The 18053-nt window shown below is 41.7% G+C and overlaps 1 long non-coding RNA gene across 2 annotated transcripts in view; it reads left to right on the forward strand.

Moving 5' to 3' along the window:
- Positions 1–15915: 15915 nt before the first annotated feature.
- Positions 15916–18053, forward strand: part of LOC116071333 — a 13530-nt gene continuing 11392 nt past the window's right edge. Inside the window, exons 1-2 of one of the 2 annotated variants that reach the window (XR_004110827.1) lie at positions 15916–15953; positions 17621–17925. This is a non-coding gene — a long non-coding RNA (uncharacterized LOC116071333). The remainder of the gene's footprint in view (positions 15954–17620; positions 17926–18053) is intronic. The other variant, XR_004110826.1, reaches the window with a different exon arrangement.

An 18053-nucleotide genomic window follows, 5' to 3' on the forward strand; every position in this document is an offset into this window, starting at 1 on the left:
TCTGAGCCCAGAAGGACTTCTAGAATGTCTGTTCCTGAAACGAGGAGGAGGCTCGTGGGAAAGTTTGGGGACTGAGTTGAGCTTTCCAGCTACATGTTTCTCACCATAAAACATCAATGAAGAGAAAGCACTTTGGAAAGCACATCAAAATATTTAAAAAATGTTCTAATCATGAAAATCAAAACTCCCATGTGAATTGTCTTGCAGGAGAGGTCAAATGGGCAATTTGATCTATTCTTAAGGCTGGAGCTATTTATTTACCTCTACAAACTAGTGATTTTGTTTTTATTTATTTATCGTATTGTGTTCTATTGTAGTCTATTGTAACTTATTTATTTATTTATTTATTTATTTATTTATTTTTGTTTTTCAAAACAGGATTTCTTTGTGTAGCCCTGGCTGTCCCAGAACTCACTCTGTAGACCAGGCTGGCCTAGCACTCAGAGATTCACCTACCTCTGGCTCTCATGCACTGGGATTAAAGGCTAGCATCACTTCTGGCAGTAATACTGTTTTTAGCTCATCATTTGTAAAGTTTATAACTCATCCTAAGTAGAGGTGTCAATCATAACTGTAGACGCATAGTGGCTGGGGCAGAAGGGAATCGCCTCCTATGTTTACATAGGATTTAGAGAAACAGAGAGAGTTAAAAGATATATTCAAGATGGGAGGTGGACAAGGGCAGATGTACAAGGAAAGAGCGCACTCCTGATCTGGCATCTTATTGATTCCCTGTACCCTGATCCCATGGCTCTTCATGTGCTGGATTCTTCACTCTGGACTTTAATAGACCAAGGCTGTGGACTAGTCCTCTGAAGAATGGAAGCAGCTTTAACATTATGTTTTAAAATCTAGAAGCATCATTTTAAGTTCTTGCGGGTACAGCAAGATTTCCCTGCTAGACAGTACCACTGAATAACTTGAAACTCATTTGCAAACTGTCTTCCCTAACCCGCCTTCCCTAGTCTCTAATGTGGGAGGATGAGGGAGCAGCCAGGAAGACAGATAGAGGAAGAAACTCTCCACATGCAGACAAATGCAAAAACAACCAGTGGTCACTCAGGCCTGACAAAAGCCTAGGAGGAGGCCAACAATGTCGACGGGGACCAGCTTCTTCTAGAAGAGATTTCCCCGGTGGGCAGCCGTTCAGACTGTGAACTGAAGGTTTCTTCTCCTTAGAGAAATCATGTAAGTCAGTGGAGTGTGGTGACACATCGCTCAGGAGTTGGAAGCTCTTTGGACCGGATCATCACCACTTCTTGTACAGTTCAGCTCCTACTCCGAGAGCTAGAATGTTTATCGTGTCTCAGTTCTAGATGCAGAGATTGCTAGAAGCGTTGTTGAGAGAGGAGTGTGCATGGAGTCCTTGCAGGTAAAGGAGCGCAGCTCCAAGTGTAGTATTAGGAGAGGGGATATGAAAACCTAAACCAGCATCAGTCTCAAGTTATAGAAGCTACTGCCTGGGCTTGCCTGCTTTGGGCTCACGGTCCTGGAGAAGCCTCTGGAGATCAAGGGGACTTCCTTTGTATGTGCCCCTTGTGGAGAAAAGCTTACCATTAGAATATTCTTTATCCCTAGATAAGGAATAAAAGCCCTCCAGTTTCTAACAGCCTTCATTCCAGAGCGAGCAACCCAGTCTCCCAAGGAACGCACTGGTCAGAGATCGGAGCATTTGGTTTTATTTTCCAAGTTTATAATGGACAGAGACACACGTTAACAGTCTAACCACACACCACCCATGATGGCAACCTTGTTCTTTTCAGCCAGTATAGCATCTTAAACAACGTTCTGAATCAGTGCACACAGAGTCCCCTCGCTATATGTGTTTGATATCTTCACGGCCTTCCCATTCTATGTATGAGCCATATTTATTTAACCCATCTTTTCTAAATAGAGAGCAATCTTGAGGTTTTCCATTCGTACAAAGGATGCTGCCATAAATATCTTCCCTACAGAATTTTTTGGATGGTTGTGTGATTTATTTCTACAAAGGCAAGTCCATGAAGTATAAATAGTTGCATCGAAGATGTCTTAGTTCTGGGGCTGGAGAGATGGCTGAGTATTAAAAACCACTGCTCTTGAAGAGGACCTGAGTTTGGGTTTCAGAACCTACATGGCAGCTCACAACTGTCTGTAATCCCGGTTTTGAAGGATCTGATACCCTCTTCCGGCCCCTTCAAGCATCAGGCACACAGGTGGGCAGCATACCTCCATACAGACACTCATACATATTTAATATATACATATATATGTATATACATACATATATATACAAAATTCAAAAAGATGCCTTAGTCTAGATTGCTATTGTCACATATGAGAGACTAGGCCCTGCGGGTTGAATATTTGTCCCCCCTCTGAAACTCATTGAGAATTTGCTACTGAAGACAATTGTGTTAGGAAGTGGAACCGTTAAAACCGTGATTAGGCCAGGAGGTTAATACTTTGGCGGATGGATTTAGTGCTTTAATAAAGGGCGATGTCTTTCCTCTCTCCTCCTCCCTCCCTCCCTCCTGCTCCTGACAGTCCCCTTCCCTCCCCTTCTACTCCTCCACCAAGCAAGAAGCAGTGTTCGTCCCTGCTGAGGATGGAGTGTTGAGGGCACAGTCTCAGGAGCAGAACTTTGACCTTTCACAGACACTAAACCCTGATCAGTACCTTGATCTCTAGCATTGTCCCAGCTCTCAAAGAAAAAAAGTTCCTGTTGTTTATAAGTTGTCCTGTAGACCGAATTCTGTCTGATTGCATAGACTAGATGAAGGTATTGAGTAATTTATAAATAACAGCTTATTTCTCAGTTCTAAAGGCTGGGAAATCCAAGATCGAGGTGCTGGCAGATTGTTGTCTGGCAAGGGCTGCTCTCTGCATACAAGATTGTGCTTTATTGTTGTGTCCCCACATGGTGAAAGACATGACAAGCAGACCACCTCGCTCTCTAAAGCCTCTTACCAAAGCACTGGCCACAGTTAGGAGCCCTCACAGTCTGGTCACATCCTAGAGTTCCCATCTCTTTCCCATTTGACTTTGTTCCATTGTGAATTTCATTTATGTATTTGTTTTTGTTCATTTACTTATTTTTGTTGTTTGTTTTTTTTTTCAAAACAGGGTTTCTCTGTGAAGCTCTGACTGTTCTGGAACTCACTTTGTAGACCAAGCTGGCCTTGAACTCACAGAGCTCCACTTATCCCTGTGTCCTGTGTGCTGAAATGAAAGGCATGTGCTACCACGCTTGGCTACCATTGTAAATTACAGGTGGACACAAATAAAATAATAAAATTCACACCAAATAAAAAAATAGGTCTATTTTTATTTGTTTGTTTTGATAAAAATTTCCAAGAATGTGTACCAACTGATAGTCCTAATAAGATAGCTTTTTCAAACATCATATCATAATTATAGTTATTGACATGACTCTAGTGGTAAATATCTCCAACTGACTGAAAAATCTCTCTGGTACTCAGGTCCAGAAATTCAGCCATCTCATATAGCTCTGCTAGCTGATTAGCTGGTCTACAGCACTTCAGGGAGATGCAGAAAAGCAAAGGTTTGCACAATGGGATCCTCAGGGAAAGGAGCTGATCAACGTTTTCTGATGCCAAATAAATAAATGGAGGTGTGGGCAGGTGCTCTCCCTGGGTACATGCTACCTTGTCCCTGTCCTTCTGGAAGGTGGGCAAGCATCAGTGAGCCAGAATGTCTGGGTCTTTCAAACATTACTTTGGAGGAGAAAGCCATGCTCTCAGGGAGGCAGCTTCTGTTAGAACCAAGGCAAACTCTCACAAGGAGCATTTTATCAAGATGGGTGCAGACTAGATGCTCCTGGATTAACCATGACAGTGACGGTCCACTTGTGGTCAACTGACTAAAGAGTGAATCCTTTTCGAATGGCACTCTTAAGAGTATAAGTGCTAGAGAGTCACTTTCTCCCATTCTGGACGTCCTTCTTCAGTCTTAAAAACTGGAATCGCTCCCTTTTACACGTCAGAGTGGGGCTAGTTCTTTCGATTTCCCCCTCCCTCGTGATTCCCTGAAGGTGGAAGCCTGGATTGTATGAAGTCAGTCTGGGAATCAAGATGGACACTAGAGCCTGTCTCAGAAGACCTGAACTTGGGGCACCATCCTCACCAGTGCCCTCTGAGCTCAGGGGAGCAGCATGGAATGTAACTATGACTATGGTGTAGACTTGTGGGAGGAAGGCATGTTGTGGGTAAAGTTCTGTGTCCCCTGTTTAGCTGATGATCAGAGGGTGGTATTTTCATCTACTTTGTTTTTAGCTCTTCGTTAATGCAGAATTTAGAAGAAGGGCTTTTATTAATTGGCTTCCTTTAATTCATTACATTACCCTCAAAACCTGTGGGCTTCAAAGCGCAGGAAATTAGAGACAGATCCAATTATGGCAGCAGCAGCCGCTGATGGAGTACTTGTCTACTGGGCACAGAGCCCTGACTCATTGCATCCCATAAAGTAGGCACGGTGGTGCATGTGTGTACGTTCAATATTGAGGAGGCGGAGGCAGGAGATCAGAAGTTCAGTGTCATCCCCAGCTAAATATCAAGTTAAGGCCATCCTGGGCTACATGAGACCCCTGTCTGAAGACAAACAGCTCCTTATTGTGGGACCGAGCAAATGCTCTGTGGCTTTCTAAGTACAGAGGTTTTCAGCCCACAAGCCTTCCATTGTCTCCCCTCTTAAAAATTATTTCCTAAAAGCTTTAATAGTTCCATACATCTATATAAATAATACATTTTAGTTTCCTTCACGCTCTTTCACTGTCTGGTGCTCTAATAGTATTCCCCCACTTTCACATACTTTCATGTGTGCAACCCACTGAGTTTCAACAGGGCTTCCTGAACAAACATGGGTGGGGGTGGTATTTTCAGGAGCATGGACAAGTTATTGGTGGTTATAACGCTGAAGAAAGTAGTACCTTTTCCCCAGCCACCGGTAACTGTCAGTACTTCCTCAGTGTGTGTGTGTATGTGTGTGTGTGTGTGTGTGTGTGTGTGTGTGTGTGTGTGTGTGTGCTGGGGCCAGGGGTCAGGGGTAGTGCTGTCATGAGCCCTTCTCCATTCTACGTTGAAATGCTTCCTGGCCCAGTTGAAATGCTTCCTGGCCCAATCTTGTTCAGGGTTTGTGTGGGTACCTACAGTTACAGTGAGTCCATGAGCTCATTAGCTAGGTCATGTCGAGAAGACACTGTTTCACAGTATTTCCAAACTCTGATTTTCACATTAACAGAAGGATACATGTGCATAATTATAGATGTCCCATGGAGCTGAGCGCTCAATGGCTCTGCACACTGACAGGTTGTGAGTCTCTCTGCGTTCACCTTCATTGGCTGCAAAAAGAAGCTTCTCTGGTGAAGTCTGAGAGCTACATTAATCTCTGGGCATAAAAATAAATACTTAGGGGCTGGAGAGATGGTTCTGTGGTTAAGAGCACTGATTGCTTTTCTGAAGGTCCTGAGTTCAAATCCCAGCAACCTCATAGTGGCTCACAATTATCTGTAATGAGATCTAATGCCCTCTTCTGATGTGTCTGAAGACAGCTACAGTGTACTTACATATAACAAATCTTTAAAAAAATAAAAATAAAAATAGACATTTAGAAAGGAGTTTGATACCATATCTATTTCAAAAATAACAGCTGTGGCTTTTCTTTTAGAGCTTATGGACCACAAGTTCTTGGCTGGGTTTACAGCCCCAGGAGTGGTTTTCTTATAAGGAGTGGCCCTTAAACCTAATCAGAGATTGGTTGGTTGTTCCCATAACATCCATGCCACCACCACACTAATGGGCACATTTTGACGGGCTTGTCATTATTGCAGTTTATAGTGTTCATAGTCAGTTAAGACTGGTAATGATTTTTCTCTCCCAGAAGGCTGCGTGTGCCTTCTGGCACTATGAAAGCCAGCCAGCTGGGAAGAAGCTTCCAGCTTGAGTTCTCCATGTCCAGGGACTGTGGGTTTTTTCAACAACAGGATCTTTACATCAGGTTCTAATGGGAGACCAGGAGCAATGGCTGGCAAGAGCTTGCACTGTTTGGGGAGGACCTGAGATCTTCCTGATCAACAACCCACAGGAAAGTGTTCTGTACCTGGCACTGGACCTTTTGCTTAATAACCTATGGCTTCTGGGAGAGGGGGGTTCCATTATCTTTTGTTCTAAGGATCATGGGCCTAGGAGGTCATAGTCCCCAAGGCAGACATCTTCACTAATAAGATTAGAAACTAAAACCATCCTGGAACATGAGTAGGTCTGTGTAGGACAGACACTAGCAAAGACAAAGTGCAAATAAGAATTGTGAAACCAAATATGTTACACTACACACACACACTCATACACACACACACATTCAAATACTCATACATACACATTCACACACTCATATACACACTCACACTCTTATACACACACATTCATACACACACATTCACATACTCATACACACACATTCACACACTCTCATACACACACACTCATACACACACACATTCAAACATACATACACATTCACACACTCATATACACACTCACACTCTTATACACACACATACACACACATTCACACACTCATACACACACACTCATACACACACATTCACACACTCATACACACACATTCACACACTCATACACACACATTCACACACCCATACACACACATTCACACACACTCAAACACACACACATTCAAACACTCATACACACACATTCACACACTCATACACACACATTCACACACTCTCATACACACACTCACATACTCTCATACACACACATTCACATACTCATACACACACTCACTCTCATACACACACATTCACACACTCATACACACACACACATACACACACACACTGGAGAAGACAGACTAAATTTTAGAAAAGAAGGAAAATATAGTCTAGTCATGTTTCTTGAATTATTGGGAATGTTCCTGATTTATTTATTGTCAAGACATGAGGAGCAGATACACACACAAATTACACAGTAACGCATTTACCTTAATTGCATTTGAGGAGAAGCAAGTTCAGAAAGACTATATATGTAAATGTTCCTTTACATCTGTTTACTGAACAAGGGCGAAGCATGGAAATGGACAGTGGGTGTTGACTTTGGTCCTCAGGGGGGTGGACATACAGAGACAGCTGAAGGAAATGAATTGCTCCTACTTCCTACAGCTTTTACCCTTCTCAGCTGGTACAATAAACATGCTTTGAAATGCGTCAAGGAAGGATAGCAGATCAAATTAAAAGAAAATGTTTGTTCCTCTGACTTTGAGGCGTAATAAGAGAGCGAAGGAAATTACAAAAGATCTGTATCCCCTGACTGTGCTTATGCCAACCAGAGTCCTCATCCGTGGTCTAAAGATGTAGCTCAGTGAAAGAACAATCGCTTAGCTGATCACTTACCACTATGAAAAACATCAATTTGCATATATATAAATACAGGCATCAAAACATCCTTTAGAATTATTTGAAATATTTTGCTTGGGTGTCTTTGAAGTGTCACAAAACTTAAAGTGTCTGGGATGATCATTAAGATGATTACCGTGATCTGATAATTATACATTGTATGTAGGCACTGAGATGTCACTGTACCCCATAAATCTGTTCGATAACCATGTGAAAATTAAAAATACACATCAAAATTCATTAAAATAAAATTTAAAATGAAAGCATTACCTTTCAGCTTTTGTTTCTAGGAATAGCATCTCTTCCTTTGATCTTTAAATTTTCATTGTTCCTTTGGAGTTTCTTTTTTTTTTTTAGATTTATTTATTTCATTTATATGAGTGCACTGTCACTGTCTTTATACACACCAGAAGAGAGCATCAGACCTCATTACGGATGGTTGTGAGCCACCATGTGGTTGCTGGGATTTGAACTCAGGACCTTTGGAAGAGCAGTCAGTGCTGTTAACCACTGGGCCATCTCTCCGGCCCCTCCTTTGGAGTTTCAAAAGCTATTTTTGGAATGAATTATATTTATAGGTAAGGCAATACAAGGGAAAACACTTAAGATACGGGAACAGCAAGAGACTTGTTTATAAACTACACGAGTCACAGTGAGGTAATACTCTGATAAATCCATCTTGAGTTGAAAATGCAGCCAGTCCACCTCCCTCATTGCTCAGCCAGCATATATACTGTGGTGTTTTGGAGTTTCTCTTTAGTGATTGTGTGGCTGGCTGAGAGCTATGGCTCACCACCCTACCCAGTCCTGGAGATTATATACTACTGTTTATTGCTAGCCTGGGAAGGGACCACAACTCAGAATTCAAAGCCTGTTGTCTACTGAGTGTGGTTGTTGCACCATTGTGAGCTTGCAAATTTCTTACACTGAAGCATCATGAGTGAAGGACCACCCGAATGTTATCATTTCGGTAGGGGTGTCAAAAGTTTGGGTAGGGGTATATGAAACTATTCATGGCAATGGAAAAATTGGGTGACGTGTGTTAAAATTAAGAAATTTTATGTTCTATGGTTTCAATGGTCTGAATGAGAATGGCCCCCATGGGCTCATGTATTTGAATGCTTCATCCCTAGTTAGGGAAGGATTAGGATGATATGTGTGGCCTTGTAGGAGAAAAGTGTCACTTATAAGGTTTCAAAAACACGCAACATTTCATTATCTATCTATCTATCTATCTATCTATCTATCTATCTATCTATCTATCTATCTATCTATCTATATCTACCTACCTACCTATCTATCCATCCATCCATCTAACTCTACCAACTCTATCTCTGTCTCTATCTCTGCTTTGCACTTGTGCGTCAAGATGTCATCTCTCAGCTACTGCTCCAGCACCATGTCCGGCTGCCTGCTGTCACACTCCCTGCCATGATAGCCATGAACTCATCTCCTGGAACTACACACTTCAGTAAACTCTCTCTTTTAGGTCATGGTGCCTTGCCACAGCAATAGAAAAGTAATTAAGACAGTGGGCATGACTTCACGTCAGACTTCAGGATTAGAGGGGGTTGCCTGATTGAATGGATAGCATATTCTGGGACCACTGAACCAATCTGGTATGTCTTTGAGGTCCTTAGCATGTAAGCAATGATGGCATAGGAAATGCAATCATGCCAGTGCAGACGAAAAGCAGCTGCTGGTCTGGCCGTGGCGACGTGGGTACTCTTCCCTCTGAGAACAGTGTTATTTAAGATGGAAAGAATGCCACTGGGACTAATAGAAATATCAACAATATTAGTGCTGTGTGCTAAACAGCTTGCTTCCACCAGCATGACTAAGAACATGAATTCTGGAGTGTCGCTGCTCGAGTTCACTCGGAGTTCCTCAGCCTGGATCACAGGTTAGCCTCTTCCCTCTGTGCTAGCCAGCTTTTTCTCTTCATGACAAACACCTGAGAGAAGTTTACTTAAAGGGAGAAAAGAGACATTTCAGCTCACAGCTTCAGAGGTTTGAGTCTGTGGTCCTCTGGTTTGATTTCTGTGAGCTGAATGCTATGGCTGAGGCTTACAGTAGAATGAAGCAGCATACTCACGGGGGCATGGGTCAGAGAGTTGGGGGACAGAGAGAGAAGGTAAGGGGGAGAGAGGGTGAGAGGAGAGAGAGAGAGAGAGGGAGGGAGGGAGGGAGGGAAGGAGGGAAAGAGAGAGAGGGAGAGAGAGAGGGGGAGAGAGGGAGGGAGAGAGAGAGCGAGGGAGGGAGAGAGAGCGAGGGAGGGAGAGAGGGAGAGAGAGGGGGGAGGAGAGAGGGAGAGAGAGGGGGGAGAGAGGGAGGGAGGAAGAGAGAGAGGGGGGAAGAGAGAGAGGGAGAGAGAGAGGGAGGGAGGGAGAGAGAGAAAGGGAGGGAGAGAAAGAGAGAGAGGGAGAGAAAGAGAAAGGGAGGGAGGGAGGGAAAGAGAGAGTGAGAGAGGAGGGGAGAGAGGGAGGGAGGGAGAGAGAGAGGAAGTGCTGTGCTATCTAACCACTTTATTGGTTTTACAAGTTTGTTTTGAAGCCAGATATCACAGCTCCCCAAACTTTGTTCTCCTCCCTTTGGTTATTTGAAGTCCTTATAGATCTATGTGAAATCTGTGGTTTCTCTCCCCTAATTCTGTGAAGAATGTCATTGGGATGTTGATATCAACTGCGTTGGAGCCACAGAGAGTGTTTGATCATATGAGCATTTCAATAATCTGAACTTTTCCACCCCATGATAATGGGGTGTCTTCCATGCTGTTTGTTTGTGTATATGAATTTGCTTCAATGTCTTTCACCATTTGTGGTGTTTTGAATAAAAATCACCCCAATAGGGTCATAAATTTGAATGACTGGTCAATCAACCCCCAGTTAAATGCTTCCTTTTATGATAGTTACCTTGCTCATGATATCTCTCCACAGCAACAGAAAGGTGACTAAGGTACCATATTTTTGTAATTTTTATTTTGGTATCACTCACTATCTTGGTTAAACTTATGCCTTGTTTTGTTGTTTGTTTGTTTGTTTGTATTTTGAGGGTTTTTTTTTCATTTTTTTTTCTGTTGTGAATTTGATTACTTTCTTGCTTTCTTTCCCAGCAATTCTATCATTGAGATATAAAACAGGTAGCAATTTTTGTATGTTGGTTTTTATATTCTGAAATTTTTATGTGCTACTGATTTTATATCTTTAATGCATTCATTTATCAATTATAACAATATCTTGGTAGGATCTTTAGGTTTTTTCTATACATAAAATCAAATTATATGCAAACAGACAATTTGATCTCTTTCCTAGTTAAATGTCTTTTGTCTGTCTTACCTATTTGCTGCGGCTGAGACTTCTAATGCCCGATTAGGGATGTGCGGTGAAAGTGAACATCCTTGGCTTCTTTCTGACCCTAGAAGCAATTATTTCAGCTTTTCTTCATTCAATGTGTTGGGGGTAATGGTTTCGTCATTGATAACTCTTATTATGTTTGCATTAACTTGTTTTTAAATGACTCATTCTTGAAGGAGCTAATCTGGTCTGTGAGAACCACATTAATTCTTTCTGAGGGTGATCTCATCATGACCTACTCAATTTCCACTGGACCCACCTTTTAAAGAGTTACCACCTCAAAAAGCTTCCAAAAAGTGGAACATTTAGAGGGGCAAGCCATATTCAAACCCAAGCACCGATGTTCACAACATTCTTCACATTGCTAAAAGGCAAAAGCACTTTGTATACATTGACAGATTTATCATTTTGCTACACACAAAAAAGAAAAGTGATACAACTCTGTCTAAAAATCCAAAACTTTTATTATAAGAAATCGATGTTCATCTTTGAAATTTAAAATTAAAAAAAAACCTACACCACATAATACATGCAATACATAACACACATACACCCATGCATACATGTAATAGGCATGTGCAATCTTACTATTTAAAGTACCTGTCAAGGTTTGTGGCTGATTTCTATGTAGTCCTAGACCTGTATGTGTGTGTTTTCACTGGACAGTAGTATATGTGTGTCTCATGCCATAGCACATTCACAGAAGGATGTACCATGCAGACCATAGACTCTATGACTGAGCTGTGACACAAAGCCATCAAGTTCTGCCTCAGTTAGGTTTCAGCTTGCACATGTCCCACACTATGTCTTGCCACTTTTACTTATCAGCAATCACCACAAACATCGAGGATTTCACTCTCCCTGCCCTTTTAGGAAGGATTTAGGTCAGGGATCAAAGTCCTGTCCCAGGAGAAGAGACTGAGGTCACATGAGAAAGGGACCATGGGACTCATGGTGGGTTATGCTCCAAGTGAGGAGCAATGCTGACTTCCAAGTTCCAGAAATCCCTTCTCAAACTGATGTCCCCAAGCAGACTTGAGTTTCAGAAACCAGGCTTCTGAGAGAATTATCAATTGGTGGAGGTTGGAAAAGCAAAGACAGGAAACATGCAGCTTAAGGTCTTAGAATTTACAGTGGTAGACGCAATTGGCTTTAGATTAACCAGGTCTGAACCACTCCCTGTATTTCAGGACATAGTCAACATGTTCACTGTAACCTGGATATTAAGTACTAAGTCATTCATACTGTGAGACCCAAAGAATCTTCAAACAATCCCTTCTGGTAGTCACCAATGTCACCACTTTCTGTTGTTTTTATTTATCTTTCCTAAGATTAGCAGATTGACCCTAACTATAGAATAGCTGGTTCTTCTTCTGCTTGGAAAGATAGCCCCAGATTATGTTGAGCTGTCCACATTCCTCAAACACTATACATCTAAATGCAAGCTGACTAGAGATAGTGAAACGGAACTGGCCTGCCTAAAGGCCTTCCACAGATACGGAAGGAATTAAGTATGTGTTCTCTTTGTATTCATAGCCCACAGGAAAGCTCAACAGCAGATAAACAGCACATCTTTAATCTCACTGTGGCTTCCTGTGGGGGTGGGGAGTGGAGGAAGCTCCCTTCTTCCTTGCCCAGACTCTAATGCAGAGGTTTTGAACCCTTTGTAATGCTGGGACCCTTTAATACAGTTCCTCAGGTTGTGGTGACCCCCAACCATAAAATTATTCTTGCTGCTACTTCATAATTGTAATTTGCTAGCTATGAATCATAATGTAAATATGGGCTATTTCCTATGGTCTTAGGCCATCCTTGTGAAAGGGTCGTTGGATCCTGAGAGGTTGTAGTGCACTGTTGAGAACCTTGAGACCCGCTGCTCTAATGCAACTGTATCCGGTCAACCCATACTGCTGCGAGCCCACAGAAATCGGGTACCTGAAGCCTGGTGGCATGGAGGCTTCCCTACCACTTCCCCGTGAGGAGAAACACAGCAAACACAGTCCTGAAGAGACGGACTTCTAGATCTACAACATTCTGGGTCTTTCTCCCTTCATAATGGTTCTGTATGATGATGCTTGGAACATTCTTGGTTGGTTGGTTGGTTGGTTGGTTTCTGAGAGAGTCTCCTGTTACCAGACAGCCCACATCATTCTTACAGCCTAGAATAATAATCTTGAACTTCTGATCTTCCTGCTTCCACCTTCCAGGCCCTGAGATTGCATGTTTGCACCACCATACCTGACTGACTCTTCAGAATATTTAGCTTCTTTGACAATTTTCATTTTTCAAACTATGCTTACCTTTTGGCCAAAACTTTATATGTGTATCAAGTTCATTGAACTTCAAGAATTCCATTACAGGTATTAGAAAAATAATCTTTGCTGGGCAGTGGTGGCACACGCCTTTAATCTCAGCACTTGGGAGGCAGAGGCAGGCGGATTTCCGAGTTCGAGGCCAGCCTAGTCTACAGAGTGAGTTCCAGGACAGCCAGGGCTACACAGAGAAACCCTGTCTTGAAAAAAGAAAGAAAGAAAGAAAGAAAAATAATCTTTAAACATTTTATTATTTACAGATCACTGACCCCAAATTACATATAGTAATGAAATCGAGATGATCAAGGACTTTCTATAAATGATGTAATTATTAATAGTCACATGTTCTAAGGCATGCTGAAACAAATTGGAATAACAGCTGTATATATGTATATATATATACATATATATGCATATATATATGTATATATATTGCATTTCCTGAAACTTTTAATCAGAAAAAAAATCAAGATTTAGAAAGGAAATTATGTTTAAGGAAAGAACGAATATCTGTTATCCAACCTAGAATCTGCTATATTTGGACTTTGGGGGAAGGTGCTGATTTTCCTAGCAAAATTGGAAACCATTTCTTAAATGAATTTTTAGACAAGAGGAAGGATTTTCTGATTATGCTTTGGCAAGCAGTGGTCTTTGGAAGATTAAGCCTTCCATGTATTTTATTGATCTAGCCTATGCAACACTCTCAGCGTGAATCAGTACCTCTATTATGGTCCTTTTAAAAGAACCTAACAATGGATTTAGTGCATTAAGAAACAATAAAGATTGTACAAACTAGTCTATCAAAAAGTACAAGTGTGCTTTGCCAGATGTCAATTTCACTTTCAAGTCACACAGTAAGATCTTACTGGGATGTGAACTTGTCTGTTCAGGGTAACCTACACTCCTTTCTGTTGATTCTCGTCCACACTGCATTCCCCATCCCCTTTATGTTAGCCATTGCTTAGCACCTTGGTCTTTGTGTACATCCAAATGCAAATCACCACCACTGGAAAAACAAAACAGAAATCCCCACCACATCCAGTCATACTTACAGAGCATTTACAGTTATTCCTTTCTTGCCTCTAGTGAGGCCTTGGGAACAAAATTTGAGGATGCCAAAATAAATAAATAAATAAATAAATAAATAAATAAATAAATACCCTCAGTTATCCCGACACATATTAGTGCAATGCTTAAAAATAAAATCTAAGCCAAGCAGTTGAGGCACATCCCCTTAATCCCAGCACCTGGGAGTCAGAGGCAGGCCTCTGTGAGTTCGAGACCAGCCTGGTCTACAGATCAACAGCCAGGCTACATAGTGAGACCCAGTCTTACTATGTCTTACTATTAAAAAAAAAAAAAAGCTTAAAAAAGTCTAATGCCAAAAGTTCATGATGATATCTTACAAGTTAAATGTTTCTTTTTAGATTGTTTTGTTTTTTAGATTGATTATGTGTATGAGTGTTTTGCCTGCCTGTGTGCATGTACATCAGGTGTGTGCCTGATGCCCATGGAGGCCAGAAGAGAACATTGGAACTCCTGCAACTGGAGTTATAGATGCTTGTAAGCCATGTGGGTTCTGGGTACTGAACCCAGGTCCTAGCCAAGAACCAGGGCTTTTAACTGCACTTACACACACACATACACACACTCACACACATACACATACTCACACACATACACACACTCACACACACACACCCTCACATTCACTCACTCATACACACACACACTCACACATACACACACACACACACACTCACACACACGACTTTTAAATAATGAGACTCATGAGCTCCATTTCAACCACAATCTCTGGCCAATGGAATTTTGTTGTTTTGTTTTTTAAAAGAGGACCCTGGATAGCTCCTTTATATTTACTGCCAGGATTTGAGAGACAGGATGATTGCTTGAGCTTGTGAGTTCAGAGTCAGGCCGGCAACATGGCGAGCCCTTGTCTCAAACCAAATACAAGCAAGCAATGGGATCTATTTTCTTTTTTTAATGTTTGCCACAATTAACCATTACAGCCAGTTAGAGCTGGTTTTTTCTATTGTGGGGGGTAATTAGTTATTGAATTAGCTTCGGTAACAGATAGAGACCTAGTCCCATTATATAATCCTCTCTTTGGGAGTTTTGTTGGATTACATTTTTCAAGGAATTGGTACTTTTCTTTGTACATTTTTGTACAAAGTGTTATTCATAAAATCTTCATTTATTCTTTGATATCCTTAGAGTCCAGAATGGCATCCCTTCATTTCTGATCTTTGTACATTTTACCCCTCTGTGTGTTTGTGTGTGTGTGTGTGTGTTTCATGTGCATGAAGTCCAGAGTCTTCAGGCACACCATCTGTTTTCTTTGAGGTAGGATCTCTCATTGTCCTGGAACTGATCAGTTAGTCTAGGTTGCCTAGCCAGTGAGTTTAGGAAGCCACTGAGTCCCAGAGATCCTTCTGTCTCTACTTCTGAACATTTTTGTGTGGATTCTGTGGCTTGAACTCGGGTTCGAATGTTTTCAAGGTAAGAGCTATACGAAATGAGACATCTCTCCAGCCCTGGTTTCGTTCCTGAGAATGGGCTTGCATCAGGGTATGAGCAACAGTGCAAAGCAGATTGTCTGAACCCACAGTTATGCAGTATGGAAACACAACAGAGCCATTCTTCAGCCAGCTTGCAAAAAGTGACAGTTAAACGCAGCGAACTCTTCCCAAATATAGGCTAAAAGCAACTGGAAATGGAAGATACATTGAGCGATTCTCTCCTCTGCCATGGTTGCCATCCAGATTTTTTAAATGGGAAGTAACAATAACTCTGTTGTCAGGGTAACGGTGGTTACCAGAGGCAGGATTCTGAAGATGGTCAGCAGTGATGGAGGTGAGGAAGCTAAGCGCTCAAGAAAAACTTGCTGAGAAAGTCAAAACTCTATAGAGTCGATATAATATACTTATCTGTACATAGAGGTATTTCTGCCCTAGAATCTACTTATAAAGAAAAAAATAAGGAGGACATTATTCTAAAATGAAAACAACTAAGCTACTCAAATAAAAAATTTCAGAAAACAGTGTTTAGCTTAGGTCCGTTTTATACATTTCCAAAGCACATGAATCAACCAGGAATTTACACAGGTGTGGCTGTCTCCATGGGTCTTTCCTCTCCCTGCTATAGTCAAATAAAAAATCAGCAGTGCAATAATATACTCATAATGATAATAATAACAATATAATAATATACTTATACAATAATAATTTTCAGTCCGGAAAGCCTTTTCCCAAATGCTATCTCATTTGTCAATGTGGGAAGAGGTGGCGCAGGGACCGACCGAACCCAAGCCTGTAAAGTCTCTGCTCTCCACAGAACTACAACCAGCCTGGAAATATGATTTTTGAAAGCTTAATCCCATGATCAATTCCCACCACATACAAACGATGCCCTCCATCTTGCTGTTCTTGAAACTTTTGTGAGCAAACACTTTGACCTCATTCCATCTCTCCATAATATTTTGTAATAGAATTAGACCAGAACCAAGGGGGTTTGGTTTGGTTTGGTTCTTCTTCCTGGCACTGTCTTACTAGGTAGCCCAGGTTAGTGGTAAACTCAAGGTTCTTGTTCCTGGCACTGTCTTACTAGGTAGCCCAGGTTAGTGGTAAACTCAAGGTCCCCTTGCTTCCTTCTTCCCAGCACATACTATCATGCTAAGTCAGTCGGGGCACTGCCTCCTTCTCCTCTTCCTCCTTCTCCTTCTTCTTTATCTCTTCCTCCTCCTCTTTCTTCTTTGTTTGGTTTTTTCAAGACAAGATTTTTCTATGTAGCCCTGGCTGTCCTGGAACTTTGTAGCCCAGGCCTTAACCTTAACTCAGATCCCCTTGCCCCTCTCTGCCTTCCTCTGCTGGGATTGAAGGTGTGTGCTTCCACTATCCTATCTGGCTTTTGTCTTCTTTTTTATAATATTCATATTTCACTAGGGTATCCACCCCGGAAAAGCTAAGGATTGGTGCAGAAAAGTGTATTTGCACAGATCTAAACCATAAACCAGTAGAGACCAGCTCCATTCTACCTAGCTCCCATGAGGCATCAGCACATGAGGATATTTATGAATGAAGTCCATGCTATATTGTAAACTTATCGTAAAACATTTTGGGGTGGGGTGAGGGTGTGGGTCTGGCAAATTATTTTGATTATCCAGTGTGAATTTTGTAGGTGAAATGTCAAAAGGTAAAGTGGGTGGGGCATGCCTGAATCTTAACCCATAAGGGAAAAAAAGCGCTGTGGATTCTGTCCCAAGTCCCTTCTGTTACCAAAGGCTCTCCATGATTCTAATGCATTTTGGTTTTGCTTTTGATGATTAATCTTTGGCTGGTTGTTACTACTAAGGGCATCTATACCATTCATCAGTGGCTTTGTCAGAGTCTGAGCTGTCATGCAAAGTTGCTACTCAGATAACAACAGCATAGAGCTGAAAAAGAATGCTGTGTTGATCTCAAATGCTACAAATTCATGACCCATTTTGTGTTTTCAAGATTTTTTTTTTTTTTGCCTTGAAGAGTTTTGAAGTTCCAACAAAGCTTAGAAGAATTGCTACTGGTGTTCCAGATGATATGACTTTCTCGAGAAATCTTTAGACAAGTGTCCCAGGGATTGAAGCAGTGGAAAAGGCTGAAACAGGATCCTGAAGAGCTGTAGAGCTGTATGTGTCTGAGCTACTCAAACGCCCCTCGCTTTGTCTCAAGGGACCGTCCATCTGTTCTCTCTGTCTGACACACTCTGAAACCAAACATGCTGTGACCAACTTGGCTCAGTGTGAGAAACTGTCAGCTTGCTCAAGAAGGTAGTAACATACCTCCTCCAGGTACCTTAGTACTGTTAGCATTTCCTCGAGGCTCCGCCCTACAGTTACCTAGCAACAGCCAGGTAGAGCTGGAATGTAAAAGGTCTCTTCATTCTCTCTCTCTCTCTCTCTCTCTCTCTCTCTCTCTC

Source organism: Mastomys coucha, unplaced genomic scaffold (genome assembly GCF_008632895.1).
Source record: "Mastomys coucha isolate ucsf_1 unplaced genomic scaffold, UCSF_Mcou_1 pScaffold22, whole genome shotgun sequence".
NCBI classification, from domain to species: domain Eukaryota; kingdom Metazoa; phylum Chordata; class Mammalia; order Rodentia; family Muridae; genus Mastomys; species Mastomys coucha.